The 15,022-nt window shown below is 46.9% G+C and overlaps 1 protein-coding gene across 9 annotated transcripts in view; it reads left to right on the forward strand.

Annotated features, from left to right (window-relative positions):
• The first annotated feature begins 2,387 nt into the window (after nt 1-2,387).
• The window catches only part of PEG3 (paternally expressed 3), a 32,437-nt gene continuing 19,802 nt past the window's right edge, over nt 2,388-15,022 (forward strand). For 2 of the 9 annotated variants that reach the window (XM_038527591.1, XM_038527597.1), the window contains exons 1-5: nt 2,388-2,569; nt 7,214-7,301; nt 9,318-9,352; nt 9,891-10,020; nt 13,804-13,940. The gene's annotated coding sequence lies outside the window, so the exon portion shown is untranslated. Of the gene's footprint in view, nt 2,570-7,213; nt 7,302-8,837; nt 8,882-9,317; nt 9,353-9,890; nt 10,021-13,803; nt 13,941-15,022 lie in introns of all 9 variants that reach the window. The other 7 variants (XM_038527593.1, XM_038527598.1, XM_038527590.1 and 4 more) reach the window with 5 other exon arrangements.

Raw genomic sequence — 15,022 nt, forward strand, 5'->3', positions numbered from 1 at the left:
ATGTGGTATCTGAAAGGAATGAATGATCCAGTGTCAGAGAGATACTTATATTGCAGATAGAGGCCTTTGAGGAAAGAGAGGATGGGGTCCAGTCCATAGAATGTGTTAAAGATCACCTTCAGAACCTTAACCAGACATTAGCATCACCTTGGGAGCTCCAAAACAAACACTTCTGTGGGACCCTGGGTAGCTACAGTGTGTAACAGCTCCCCAGGTGATCCTAATGGATAACAAGTTGTGAAAACCTCTGACCTGAGGGTAGTACCACATTCACTTGCAGCCGGTGCCTCTAGAATTTTTGTAGAGGCTGCTGGGGAATGTTTCAAAGATGCATAGCAAACACAATGTTTTAATTCAGATATTATGTTTACTGTGGCATGGCTGGCTGAGAACTGTTGAAGACTGGAGTTTAAAGCATGCCCATCCCAGCCAGTAGCTTCTTAATGTAACAAGCAACCACTGATTTCTATTTATACTAAGTATAAACAGAAAATTTAATTTTGGGCATCATATTCTGTGTGTTTATAGGTAACCTGCTTTTTATAATGAATTATTTTACAAATTTTTCCTTTAAAAAATTAAAATCCTACATTTTTACTTCCACAAAACATTGCAGTGTATTGATTTTCCAGGATACAATTTAATTCTGCAGAGTATGCTTTTCTAATAAAAAATGATGCCCCATGAATATGCTTGCATATAATCTTTAATACATTGCTGTTTATCTTCTTTGCTTTAGTCCTTTGAGAGTGGAATAGTTGGATCAAAGAATATATTAATTAACTTCATATAATTCATTGATTTTACTATTAGAAAAGAAATTCGTATTTCTGTCAAGGATATTCAAGCAGTATGGGTTGGAGAAGGGAAAAAAATCCTTCCTTCACCCCCCTCCCTCCCAATTCCTTTTCCCACCAGGTAACCAGTTAGAGGTTTCTTGTATTCGTTTGTGCAAGTTTTTTTTTTTTTTTCCGTTTGTGCAAGTTTTATCTGCAGATGTGTTCATCCTTAACAAACAAACAAATGAAAACACTTACCAGCTCATTCCTACAACGTGAGCAACTTGTGTGTTTATCTAACTCTAGGAGTCCTCGGTCCTTCCTAGTCCCAAACCGCTGCCCTTCACAGTTGTCCCGACCTACCGACCCCTCCCTGGTGTCATCTGTGGGTCGGAGGTGTGCTGCCCAGCGCTGCGGGGTCTGCGGAGCGGCTTGCAGAGAGCTGCGGGGTCTATCCCGGGTCTGTCCTGGGCTCTGTACAGGTCAGTGCTGGGCACCGGCAGGGTCTGTGCAGGTCTGTTCAGGGACCTGTGTGGGGCAGGGTCTGCGGGGATCTGTGCAGGTCAGTGCCGGGTGCCGGCGGGGTCTGCCAGGAGTCAGTCCTGGGTGCCGGTGGGGTCTGCGGGGGTCTGTGCAGGGACCTGTGTGGGGCAGGGTCTGCAGGTTCTGTGCGGGGCGCCGGCGGGGTCTGTGGGGATCTGTGTGGGGTGCCGGAGGGGTCTACGAGGCTCTCTGCAGGTCAATGCCGGGTGCAGGCGGGGTGTGCAGGATCTATGTGGGGGCAGGGTCTGCGGGGATCAATGTAGGTCTGTGCGGGGCGCTGGTGGGACCTGCAGGGGTCTGTCGGGGGGATCCGTGTGGCGATCTTGGAGGGGGGGGTCTGTGCAGGGCGCTGGCGGGGATGTACGGGGGAATCCGTGCGGAGATCATGCAGGTCTCTGCGGGGCACTGGCAGGGATCCGCAGGGGGATTTGTGGGGTATCCTCTGGGAGATCCACGCGGGGATCCACGCAGCGGCTCATCCGCGTTGTCCGCCTCGCCCAGCTTGGAGGCAGTGGGAGTTTCTGTGGTGGGTCTGCCAGCCATTTGACTCTTACCGCGAAGTGCTAGCATCCTTCCTGGCTGCCCAGGTTTCTGGTGTGGTTGCTCTTTCTCGCACTGGTTTCCCAGAGCTCTTCGTTTACGGAGGGAGCTAGCCCCGTGTCTGTCCAGTGTCCCAGGCGGAAAAGTGCTGTCTCCCACTTTCTCGTTTGTCTTTACCCTTCGACATACGCGGTTTTGCCCGCCGGATTTTCACTTTTTGGACAAATGTATGTTTTTCTCATTTTCTTCATTGGTTTTGTGTTTGGGAGTCGTTAGTTAGCCCTTCTCCATGCCCCCCCCTTTGTGTGGGGGTCACATCCACTCGCCCCCTCCCCCCCAGACCCTCTCTGGGGCCCCTAGTGTCAGCTCAGTTGACGTCAACCTCCTGCCTTCGCGCCAAGCTGTCGGCACGGCAACCATAGCCTGATTGGCAGGGCCCAGAGGCGTGGCGAGGGGCCCGGGGTGGGCAGCTCGGCCGCTGATTGGCCCGCACTGGAGCCCCGCCTCTGCGGAGAGCCTGACAAGGAGATGCACGCAGAGGCTCGGTGCAGACGACGGGAGCTGCAGGAGGACGAGGTCGGAGTGGAAGAGCGGGCATGTCCACCTTGGGCTGGTGGCGCCGCAGGGCGCCAGGAGCCCTGTGGGTGTGCTAGACCGTGCACGCGGGCTGCGCCCCGGTCGGCCCTGAGGCAGTGTGGTGAGGGGAGGTGAGTTGGGCCAGTCCCCATCAGTATGATGTCAGGAGGCGGCGCGGCGGTCACACGCTGCCGTCCAGGGACCCGGTCAGCGGTGCGGGGGACGGCCGTTGGACTTGGCCTGGCGGGGTCCTCCCTCAGCGGGCCCAGGGTCCTGGTTGCCGCACTTGCCGCGGGCGCCATCTTGTGTGGCCCGCCAGGGTCCTGGTGACGGGCCCTCCCTTTGAGGGGCCGCAGAGCGGGGGCACTGCTGCGCCATCTTGCCTGGTGGAGGTGGGGACAGGGGCGGGCTGGGCGCTGGGGGACTGCTGGGCGGCCGAGTCTCAGGGTGCTCCCTCCATTGTCGGCTGGGTCTGGAGGCTGCCGGCCACTATATCCATCCCGCGGCATCCCTGACAGGATGGGTCCCTGGGGCTGTCCCTGCATCCCTGCCCGTCCTTGGGGGCGGGGCCTGTTTTGCCGCAGTGGCGGCGGGAGGAGCCACAGGCTGCAGGGGGCGGGGCTGAGGGCTTCGTGCCTCCAGGGTACTTTCTCTGCGTGGTGAGAGGGTGGGAGCACCCCTCCCAGCCTACCCACCCTGGCGCCACCTTTGGTGTGGGCGGTAGCGTTGGCTGTACAGGCGCTCTTCTCATTGGCTGTCTGTGGGCTGGGGCGGGGCCAAGGGCTGTGGAGATTGCGGCTCGCCTGGGCTACGACAGTCTCGTTGGGCCCCGTCCGCCCTGGCGCCATCTTCGGTCTGGGCGGTAAAGTTGGCTGCACAGGCGCTCTTCTCATTGGCTGTCTGTGGGCTGGGGCGGGGCCAAGGGCTGTGGAGATTGCGGCTCGCCTGGGCTACGGCAGTCGTGTTGGGCCCCACCCACTTTGGCGCCATCTTTGGTGGGGTGGCCGATGTTTGCCGCGCAGGCGCGATGGTGGCTGGCTGGCCACATGGGGGGTGGGGCTAAGGGGCTCTGGTGGCCGTGGTGATCCTGTGTTCTATGCAGTGATTGGAGGCTGCGGGATTTTGACTACATAGCGCCTTCTTTGCTAGTTGAGGGTCTGGCTTTAAAGACTTGCCGTGATGTGGGATCTGGACTCAGACTTTTGAGAATGGGCCACGGTTAGTGACTGGGGGGCCGAATTACTGGCCGGGTCCCTGCATGTGGTCTGGAGAAGCCAGGCATTGTGTCTGAAGTTTGCCGCGGCAGCCGGCACCGCCGTAAAACCATTAGTCCTGAGGGACAGGGCTACAGGCCGTTGGGATGCCCTCTCCTTGTCCCGGGCCACTGTTCACCTATTGTCTGGGGACAGTTTTCACCTTGAGTGTGTCTGGCCCTATCTTTTGGCTGGAGATGTGTTGCGCAGGCCCTGTAGGGGTGGGGTCAGACCTGCGAGGCCCTGCCTACTTTGGCATTCTTTTTGTTGGCTGGCCAGTGGCAGCCGAGACTTAATGTGCAGGCGCCATCTTGAATGGTAGTGTGCCTAGCCCCGGGGTGCAGGGTGGATCCAAGGGGAGGGGCTCCAGAACTCTGTCCATTCTAGTACTGCTTGTTGGCCGGCAGGTGGCAGCCGAGACTTACTACACAGGCGCCATCTTGAGTGACAGTGGGGATGGCCGCAGGAGGAGGGATGGATCCAAGGGGAGGGGCTCCAGAGCTCCGCCCACTCTAGTACCATTTGTTGGCCGGCAGGTGGCACCGAGACTTATTGCGCAGACGCTGTCTGAGTGACAGTGGGGCTGACCTCAGGAGGAGGAGTGGATCCAAGGGGAGGGGCTCCAGAACTCCGCCCACTCTAGTTTGTTTTTTGGCCGACAGGTGGCAGCAGAGATTTACTGCACTGGCACCATCTTGAATGACAGTGCAGCTGCCCGCGGGGGGGGGGGGGCCGGGGGGGCGGGGGAGCCGGGGGCGGGCCCCTAGTACTATTTGTTGGCCGGCAGGTGGCAGCTAAGACTTACTGCGCAGACGCCATTTTGAGTGACAGTGGGGCTGGCCGTGAGGGGTGGGTGGGTCCAGGGTGCTGGAGAGCTCTGCCCACCCTAGTACTATTTGTTGGCCAACAGGTGGCGGCCAAGATTTACTGCACAAGCGCCATCTTGATTGACTGCCGCTGGCAATGGGGGGCAGACCCAAGGGAAGGGGCTGCGGAGCTCTGCCCACTCGCGCACTTATGTTGATCAACAGGTGACAGCTAAAGCTTACTGCGCGGATGTCACCATGAGCGATGGTATTGCTGGGAGCTGACCCAGCAGAGGGCTTTCGTGTATTAAGTGACTAACAGAAGACTGTAAAGTCCTACCCTTTGGATGGTTAGGTTTGTTGGCTTGGGGTGGTTCCCCGAGGCTTATTGCATCGGCCCCATCTTGAATGATGGCAGAGCTGCAGCAGGGGGTAGGGGGGCTGAGGGAGGGGCTGTCTTGTCCAGCAAGACCGACGGCCTACCGACACACATCTGCCCTAGTGCTCTGTTTGGCCAGTAGTTGGCTGCCAAGGCTGACTGTGCAGGCGCCATCTTGAGTGACTAGCAGAGCTGCCGGGGGGCAGTGGTAAAGGAGGTGTTTTCTCGTCCTGATTGATAGAACTGCAGACCTCTGCCTATCCATGTGTGGTGTTGGCCAGTAGGTGGCTGCCGAGGCTGACTGTGCAGGCGCCATAGCGAATGACCAGGGAGTTGCTGGGAGTGGCCTGAGGATGGGGCTGCCTCGTCCTTGAGTGACTAAAGGCAGCTACGGAGCCCTGCCCACCTTTCCTGGCCTAGAGGAGTCTGAAGTTTGCTGTGCGGGCGCCAATAGTGGCTCGCCCAGAGCATTTGCTGCAGTGGCCACAGCATGGCGGCAGGCACAGTGTTTCCTGTGGAAGGATACCAAAGCCATACTCGGGCGTTTGGGGCAGGGCTCACCTGTGCAGTTCTGAGAATCAGTCTGAAATACTTGGGTTCAGATTTAGATATTTTAATAGGTTTGAGGAAGGGCAGGGTCTCAAGTAAGAAAACAGAAGGAGGGCTGTGGACATAAGTTTTGGGGTTTGGAGGGTCTGAGGGCAATATGGAGTTTACACAGAGAAAAAGGTCTAAACGCCTATGAACTAACTGGACAATTCAGAGCTGAGGATCGTTAGAAGAGGGGCATGGCATGGGAGATTATGGAGAGGAGGCTCCCTTGGCAGGTCAGGATGTGGTTTGGTGAGGGAGGGTGTGGGACCTCTGGAGGGGCGGAGCTTCCTGGAGCTGTGGGGCAGGGTTGCGCATGTGCAGAGCCCTTTGTGGCACTGTCACCGCGTTCTTTGGAGGAGAGCAACATTTCCAACACTGAATTAGCTTTCACCATGTTTCTTTATATACATCCTGGACTCCAGAAGGGGGAGTCTCTTCTAGTCCTAGCTCCAACAAAGGAGCTTGTTAGTCCCCACCCCTTTTTTTTTTTTTTTGGATGTAGTAGGGAAGGTAACATGTTAGATTCTTCCTTCCCAACCAGGTGGTGAGGGAAGATTAAGTATGTCCATCCACTGGTAAATATTATTATTGATATATAGTAGAGGCATAGTCGTGAAGATACTTCCTCCAGGTGCTTCTAATTGATTGAACACATGCTCAGGCATAGTAAGACTTGAAATAGGAAGTATTAATCCACTGGGAGCATGTTGATAATCTTTGAAATGTTATATAAGGTTAAGGCCTGATGTTACTACCTAATGATAGTGGTACTAAAGTCCTAATAGAAGTTAATATCTTCATGTTACTTAAATTTGCAGTAAAGTTAAGTTTCTGGTCCTGCATCATTGACTATTGAATGGCAAAACTGGAGTTACAATTCTACATATTCTTGCTATTCCATATGGACTCCATGGAAAATGTCAGTAGATGTTCTGTTTTTCAAAATGACAGTAGGTTGATTTATAACAGTCTGTCATGAGATCTAAGATTGAGTTCTCTGAGCATCTGCTTTTCTCTAAAGTGAGAATCAGAAAGTTAAGTGTTGTGGTGAAGAGTGACAGAGACAATAAAAGTAAGACGTTAAGCACTGTAAGGCATGTAGTTAGTAAGTAATGATACTATAGCTATTTTTCCTCCCAATTTTTGCCTACAACATGCATCCTTTGCTTTTAGAGGGACAATCAGTGTCACATAGTTAATAAACGGGAAGTTGGATTCTTGGATTGGTTTCTTAATCCAGAGCACTGTGTCTTTACTATTTTGCTGTGCTTGTTAGAAAGGATTCTGGGGGCAGCCTGGGTGGCTCAGGGGTTTAGCGCTGCCTTCAGCCCAGGGTGTGATCCTGGAGTCCCGGGATTGAGTCCCATGTCAGGCTCCATGCCTGGAGCCTGCTTCCCCCTCTGCCTAGGTCTCTGCCGCTCTCTCTCTCTGTGTGTCTCTCATTAATAAAATAAATAAAATCTTTAAAAAAAAAAAAGGATTCTGGGATACTCAGAAATTGACTTGCATACCCATTGACATAACCTCATTGGGAAAAGGCTGTAATGACAGTCCAAGATACAACATGTCACACAGGGAGCAGTGGGCCCTTCCATCCTGGGAGGGAGAGTTCTCCTTCCTGGTCTCATCTGACCTCTGCCACTGGAGGAAATGAAGATGCACGTGTTGTGCAGTCATTTTCAGCCTGAGGAATCTGGTATATATACAAAGTAAATTATCTCATGTTTTCTTTTTCTTCTGCAGCTTTGCCTTTTCCAGCTTCTGCCCTTCTCAGAGACAGCCATCAAGAGGAAGAGGGGACTAGGTGCAAATACTGGGTGGCCAGGCCCAGGTGAGCTGAATTCCCTTCTCACAGTGCTGCACTCATCCTTGGAGTGAACACATTCTTCCTCATCCTGACACTTTCCTACTGCATATGTGTTCCATATAGCCATGCAAGTGCCATTTGTGCTCTGAAAATTCAGACTCCTCTGGTGAATTCTGTGTTTGCTGGAAATTTTCTTTGGCCTCATGCTATCCTTTTCAGTTTCCTACTTCTATTTCCAATACTCAGCTGCACCTTCAGGCCTACTCTTTCTCTCTTGTCGGGTGATTAAAGAAGTATGAGAGATTCATCTGTTCATCTATCAAACATGGCCCTGAGTGGGAAAGGAAGTGTTTTCCTGGAGCTCGTAGTCTATTGGGTAATGAAAAATGTTGAAAAAATAATTGTATCATTCATGTCTTTGAGAGAGAACATTGACTATGAACAGTTAACCTGAAAAAGGCCATGTAGGGCCTTCCTGAGAAGGTCATTGAGGCTAAGTCTGAGCTCTGTAGAGGGAGGATGATAGTCTTAAGCAGGGGGGACAGAGGCATTCTAGAGATAAGAGCCAAAAGTCTAGGATACCTGGAGCAAAGGAAAGAATTGAGTGGCATTTGATCAAAGTGGGGAAAAGCCATTTGGAGCTGTGTTGTGAAAGGCCTTGCAGTGAGAGGTAAGTATATGGGCTTGATATGAAGCATAGTGGGAAACCATTGAGGTGTTTTAGCCATGAAAGTAACCTGGGAATCAGCTTTGTGTTTTAAACATACCATATGGTTGTGGGGTCCAGAAGGGGGGAGTGTGGAAACAGTGGTTGCAGGGAGGCCACCTCAGGTCTGGGTGAGATATGATGGCTTGGTTTCGGGTCAAATAAGTGAAGTGAATGGATTTGAGAGAGGTACTAGGAGACTCAGTAGGGCTTATACTTTCTTTCATGGCTTGCAGATGAGATGTAGTGAATCATATTGTGTGGGAAAGTGAGAAAAATAACAAAGGTTGTTCATTCCATCAGAATGGACATTCCATGTCCATTTGGACATCCATGTATGGACATTATGCCCAATCTGGGACAGGACTGTGCTAGACTTTGTGTCCTTGGAAGTGGGTAATATAATCACTGGCCTCAGTGTCTACTGAATGAGAACTCTAGTTAAATGAACAGTAAGGAAACATGCTTACCAACACAGGTGTCTATGCTGATGGTATATTACCATCTGGAGAAAAGCTCACATATTGTTCCAGGTGGGCCCCATGGAATGGATTAGTTTATTCCTAGCCTCAGTGTATGCTCCAAGTATCCAATGTCTGGTACTTAAGCCTGTGAAGACTCAGAAACCTAACTTTAGCTAAGGACTCATCTTACATTAGTAAGTCCACATGAATGAAACTCAGGAGACTTAAAGATACTCTACTGACATATTAGTTTACGTTGAAAAATAGTGTGACTAAAATACAGTGTTCCTTTATTCTCAATTTTGGTTCATCAAATTATGGTGGGAGATAACTACAGTAGTGACCCAAATGCTCAGAAGTATGAATGATCAGCAGATTCTCTCCCCGTAGGCAGACCTATATGGGAAATGAAACCTTAATGAGAAGGTTGCTGGGTGAGTATGAAATGACAATGAGAGGATGTGGACAGGGTTTAATAGCACTGACCTATAAGGTAGCCTGGTGCCACCATCTGGTTGCATTGAAGCTCTTGGTAGGGTTACTAGGACATCAGAGGCCCCCTATCTACAGTCCCCTTCCTCCCTAATTTTATTCAAATTAGGTCTAAACAGAGTAGCCCTTTCCTGTACGTGGTTAGATGAACCGTGCTTTGTGTCCTGCCTTTTCATGCCCTTCCTCTTTTAGGGAAAAAAAAAATCTGATCAGCTAATTACTGACATTAAAATACGTTTAGATAAGTCAACGTAGCTAAGAAGACATTCTCTTTAAAGTAGCTTTATTCATTTGCAACTATTTGGGATCTGATCATTAAACTGAACTCTTAGATACTATTTTCCTCTCTTCTGAAATTTTTTGGGGAAACCCCACAAGAATGGACAACAACAAGGAAATTTCGCTGCATTGTGGTAAGTGCTGAGCTTATGTGATAGAGGTAAGCCCAGGGTAATGTGGAGATTACCTGACAGGAGCCATCCAAAAGACCAGAGGGTGGAGATCGTGGCCAGTGTGGTAGGAAGAGTGGTCATTTCCTCTTCGCTGACATTCCCATATAAAATTCATCCTCCAGCAGCCCCTGTTGTCCATATGCTCCTGTTCACGGTCAATTGAACAAGACCAGACCCCTAAGCCTAGAGCAGTGGTTCTCAAAAGTATAGCTTCTTGAGTGTTTCTAGGAATGCCTCTTTCAAAGAAGCACAGACCTCCTAAATCGAAACACCTGGAAAGGCAGGTACATATTTCATAAGTATCTCAGATGGCTTTTGGCACCAAGTTTGAGAACCACTACCCTAGAAGAATTTGAGCCATGGTGTGCGCTTATAGATTTGGAAAGCTTGGGTTGCTTAGTCTGTTGGCCCTGGGTGCTTCACCGGGAGGTGAGGTAGGACTGGGTCGGGGGCAGCATTTACCCATATACATGCTGAAGTAGAGAATGTCGGTCTGCAGAAAGAGGCAGGAGACTGGAGCAAACGAGAAGAGAGAGGAGACCGCACACCATGCTGTCCCTGAGAAATGAAGAAAGTAACTGCCTCGCTTCCTGACTTTAAAGTTCTCAATTCCAGCCCCCTCGGATGAGGTAGGTAGAATGAGTGAGGGGGCTGAATCTAGGTGCACCATGAGAGGGATCAAAGTAAGTAAGTATAGATGGGCTTGGAGAAGCTCTCATGGAGCTTCTGTCTCAACTGATGGGATATGGGAAGCCCAAGGTCAAACCAGTGGGGTCCCGGGATTCCTTGATCTCTCCTTACATGTCCCACTCACATCTCCAATCCTCTGCTCTGTGTTCTTTAATTGAGTTCTTCCCAGTTGAGTTGAACACTTGACCCAGTGATCCTTTGATTGAGGCGAAAGACACCCCCATTCATGCCTGATGAATTCCATCTTTGTTTCAGTTATGTTGTGAGACCCATATTTTTGTTTTCTGTTCATGAAATGGAAAAGTAAAGTGTTTTAAAACATTTAAATAGCACAAAAACCACAATGGCAACACTTGTCTTGGCAATACCACAGTCGTGTGGTTTTAGGTGATCAAGTTCATGTCTGAAATTTATTCAGATGCTTATGCATATCACATTACCTGGTTAGATATCTAATATATATAAGAACAGATATTTGGAGCTTAAAGAATAGCTAGAAATCCATAAGCTCTTCTGCCCAGGGTGGAGAGTGAGACTGGTTTCTGTCATTTGTCTCCTCTCTTTCCCTCCTCTTGGAATTAGTGGTCTTCCTTGGCACCTGGTCCCTTTGTGTCTCTACCTTGGCTCCTGTTTGCCAAATGTGGTCAGACCTTTTAAGATCCTGCCCTTGACTACTACTTAACCCACTTACTGCAGAAAGCAGAGGGAAATGCAGAATGTTCAGTAACTAGGGGCCTGTGAGGGTCCACCTCCAAGTCAGGAAATGAAGGTGATAGGTTGGGCATATGGCCAGAATTCAGTTTGAGTTGTGAGACAGAGGGGAGGGCTTTTGTGTGGAGCGCCATCAAGTGGTGCACAGGCTTGAGTGGGGCGGTATACAGATAGTAGAGGACTCCATGGGAGCAATGTGGGGTGGCCTGAGGGGGAGATGAAGTGTCAGAATAAGCAGGGGCCATGGACTGAGGACCATCACAACAGAGGGAATGTTGATAAACAGTAACAAGCAGAAAGGAAAAGGAAAGACAAAGAGGAATTGAATTTACTTCCAAATTTTTTATTCAAAAAAATTTTGATTGTGAACTCAGGATAATACTTAAACTAAAATATAAAAAGAAATGGAAGTATATTTTATTATTTTTTTATTTTCCCTGGTTTATGAATAGTCTCTATACAAGTTCATATGGAACTTTTCTTCTGGTTTAGTTTATACGTACTTCCATATGTTTAAATATCTATGTAGTTGTTTTAGCATATGTTTTTATTTTAACACAAACGAGAGCACAATTCATTAATGTTTCATACTGAAGCTACAAGAGTGGTTCATAGGATGTGAGACAATGGTTGGGGGGAGCATGTGATACATCATCTGGAGAGCACATAGAATAGGTCCACCACATTTTCAGTCTCCATTTACGTGTGTGTGTGTGTTTCTTTGTGTTTTTACATGTACTATTTTGTGGCTGTTTAACAGTGTCTACGAGAATTTCCATATAAATACATTTTCATCTATAGCTTTGCTTTCTGCAAAAAACACATTACATTTCTTTGTGTGGACATTTTCATTTTTTCGTGTACGTATATGAGCCATGTGTGCTGTACAATTTTATACCCTATTATTTTAAATTAATGTTTCCACAGCTTTTTTATATTAATGGTTTCCATGAAGTTTAAATAAACCAGCGTGTCTATAGAATGGAATACTATGTGGCCTTCAGAAAGAATGACGTAGATCTGTATGTGCTAGTATAGAAGGATTAACCATCATAGATTACTAGGTTTTAAAATGCACACACAAGGGGGTACCTGGTTGGCTCAGTGGGTAGAACATGTGACTCTTGATCTTAGGGTTATGGTTTGAGCCCCACGTTGGGTGCAAAATTTATTTAAAAAAATAAAAGTAGATATAAAATGCACACTTAATGCAGAACTCCTAATGTGATCTCATTTGGGTAAAAATGAGATGCTACTCTATATGGATGTTAAAAGGTTTAGTATAGCTGCAAATTTGATCAATGTATGTGGCTTATAATTTCTACATTAAATACCCTGTCATTGAACATTGTACTATCGTTTGTAATCAGAACATAAAGTTATAAAACTTTTGGAAAACATGACTACATAACATTCATTAGAGATTTTATCTGTTTTCATTCCTTCCTATTTGATAAAAATTTTGGAGGAATGCTGTGTTTTTAGTGCACTCATTTATTTTGATGTGAATAAAGTGTATTTGTTTTGAGCTTAGTGGCCTTAGGCTTCCAGGATGGAATACTGGTGCTGAAATACAGAATTTCTTGTCAGGAGGCCAAAACTGGTTTTATTATTCTTTCCTAATGTTAAAGGCTATCTCCAACCATCTTAGAAATGCATACTTGAATAACTGGTCAGAAATTAAAGTGTTGGCCATCTCCTCTTGTTACTTTTATTAAAATTACCTTACTGCTTAGTCCTCAGAAAGTTCATAGTTTGTATTTAAAGTTAATGCTTTTCTTGACTGAAAAAACTTTATTATAAATTAAATCCCACATGTGTATATACTTCCAGGCAAGTCAGTTTGGGGACTGTATTAGCCCTGCTAGTGTATTTGTCCTAACACATCATTGTGTTAGAAGAAGACTTTGTTATCATATGTTTGGGTCATTTTACAGACAACCCCCTGCTCCCATCATACACATACCTTCTTCAAAATTCTCCTGATATATTTGTACATATATTTATCTAGAGGAACTGGATTCTCAATTTGTCAAAGCTCCCAACCCTGTTACGGAATTTCAGTTTATGTTCAAGAAAGGATTAACGATAATTTCCACATTCCCATCCTAAAACATATATTTTTATTTATTTAGGACTTGTTTTATATCCTTCTATAAATTTTTAAAATTTTTGTTTGGAGTTGCAAATATTTTGTTGAATTTATTTATGGGAATTTATTTATTTTGTTATTAATGGGATTATTTTCTTGTATTTATTGACCAGGTTTTTCAGCTCAAAATGCTTTTTTCACATGATGCCTTTCATTTCTTTTTCTCAGTTGTGTTTGGTAGGTTTTCTCCAGGCTAGTGTTGAATGATGGTTGTGGAGGACCACCCTTCCGTGTTCCCACCTTTAGTTGGAATACTTTTTAGTGTTCAGTCTGCTTGCGTTTATTTGAGATCTTTATTCTTAAATGGTCTCCTAGTTTTTAGCCTTTGCTAGGAATATATAAGAAGCTATTGAAGTTAGCAAATGCTTTTTAACATGTAACAGTGTTCACAGGATCCCCTTTCCCCCTTTAATCGATCATTTAGAATAGTCCACTAGAATTGGGGTATCTTCCTTGTGTTCCTAGTATAGGCTTTTATGATCATGGGCTATTTAGGCTTTTCTAGGTTGGATTTATTAAACGTTTTTGCATTTAAGTACAAATATGTTTATTGGACCCCTCTGTGTTCCAGTCCTGTGAAGATAAAATATGATGATGGAAAATGGCCTTCCTTGCCCTCAGGGACTTTAGGGATAAGTATGGGAACTCTCATTTCTACTGGGTTCCTGTATCTTCAAGCACATCTCTCATAATATGTGTAAATTGTTACTGTTGGCCTTTCTGGGCTGTCCTTAGAGGGATTCCCCCTCAGCTTCAACATCTCATGTGATCGTATCAGGCAAACCTTTAGCCAGCTCCTTTTTAATGCTTTCGTATCAGCCACATCCAAACCTGTATCTTCTGTTTTCTTCAACGGTAGACATGGCTGTTGCCATGGAGGCAGAAGCTGGACTGGGGAAGTGGGGGCGAAGTGGGTAGAGCAGTTACGCTTTTGATTGGCCAGAGGCACTGTCACAGGATGAGTTCACCTGGGATCTCGGTCTTCCTGAGTGTAAGGTGAGTATGTAGCCCTAGCAGATACTAACTCAGAATGTTTGACCCCCACTTTTAGTTGCCCTTTGAGCTGCAAAGGCAGCTCTGGAGGTCAGAGTTGAGTCAGGGGCAAGGGTTGGGTCATTCAACCAAAGAGCACCTCACTTTGTCTCACAGGGCTCACCTGCTATCAGGTACCCCTGTAGGAGGATGTCAACCAGTAGTTCCTCTTCCTGAGTTTGACTCTTGTTGACTGATAGGACTGCAGTTATACAGTAGCACATTGACAACATAACACTTCTCTGACATGCGCTTGTCCCTTTCCATGGCTCCATGTGTAAAATGTCACCTGCCATCATTTACTGGGGTAGCTTTTTTGTGCTGCCAGTGTTACCTTTTATAAACTGGAAGTTAGATATACATATAAGGACTTAATTGTAGAGGGCAGCTGACTTTTTAGCTTTTTTCCCCTTACTAATATCTTATCTACTTGACCTTAACTAGAGACTTGCTAGTTCAAAAAGAATGGGCATTTTTTTTCTTTTTTAAAGATTTATTTATTTATTCATAAGAGGCAGAGAGAGAGAGAGAGAGGCAGAGACACAGGCAGAGGGAGAAGCAGGCTCCATGCTGGGAGCCGGATGTGGAACTTGATGCCGGGTCTCCAAGATCACGCCCTGGGCTGAAGGTGGCGCTAAACCACTGGGCCACCGGGGCTGCCCAAGAATGGGCATTTTTAATGTTTTTAAACCATTATGCTGAAACAGCATCTGGAAACATGGTTCATGTCTGCATCAGGCAGCTTCTCACCAATGTCAGTTTTTCTTTTTGATTTTTATTTTTGAAATACTTGCCCAAGTGATAAGCCAAAAAAATATTCACTGTAATAAATTACATATCTTTGACTTCTGGTGTAACTGTGTTGGATCTTACCATTGATTTTAGGAACTGTGTTTTTATTTTTATGTTGAGACACTTATCTTTCTGTTGCTCTTTCTAAGAGCTTTTCACATTTTGAATATTAACTATCACCTATGTTGCAAAATATTTTTCCTCCTCCTTGTCTGGTTTGTTTTGGTTGTTTTTTATAGTACAGAAAATTTTTA

This window comes from Canis lupus, chromosome 1, assembly GCF_011100685.1.
Source record: "Canis lupus familiaris isolate Mischka breed German Shepherd chromosome 1, alternate assembly UU_Cfam_GSD_1.0, whole genome shotgun sequence".
NCBI lineage: Eukaryota > Metazoa > Chordata > Mammalia > Carnivora > Canidae > Canis > Canis lupus.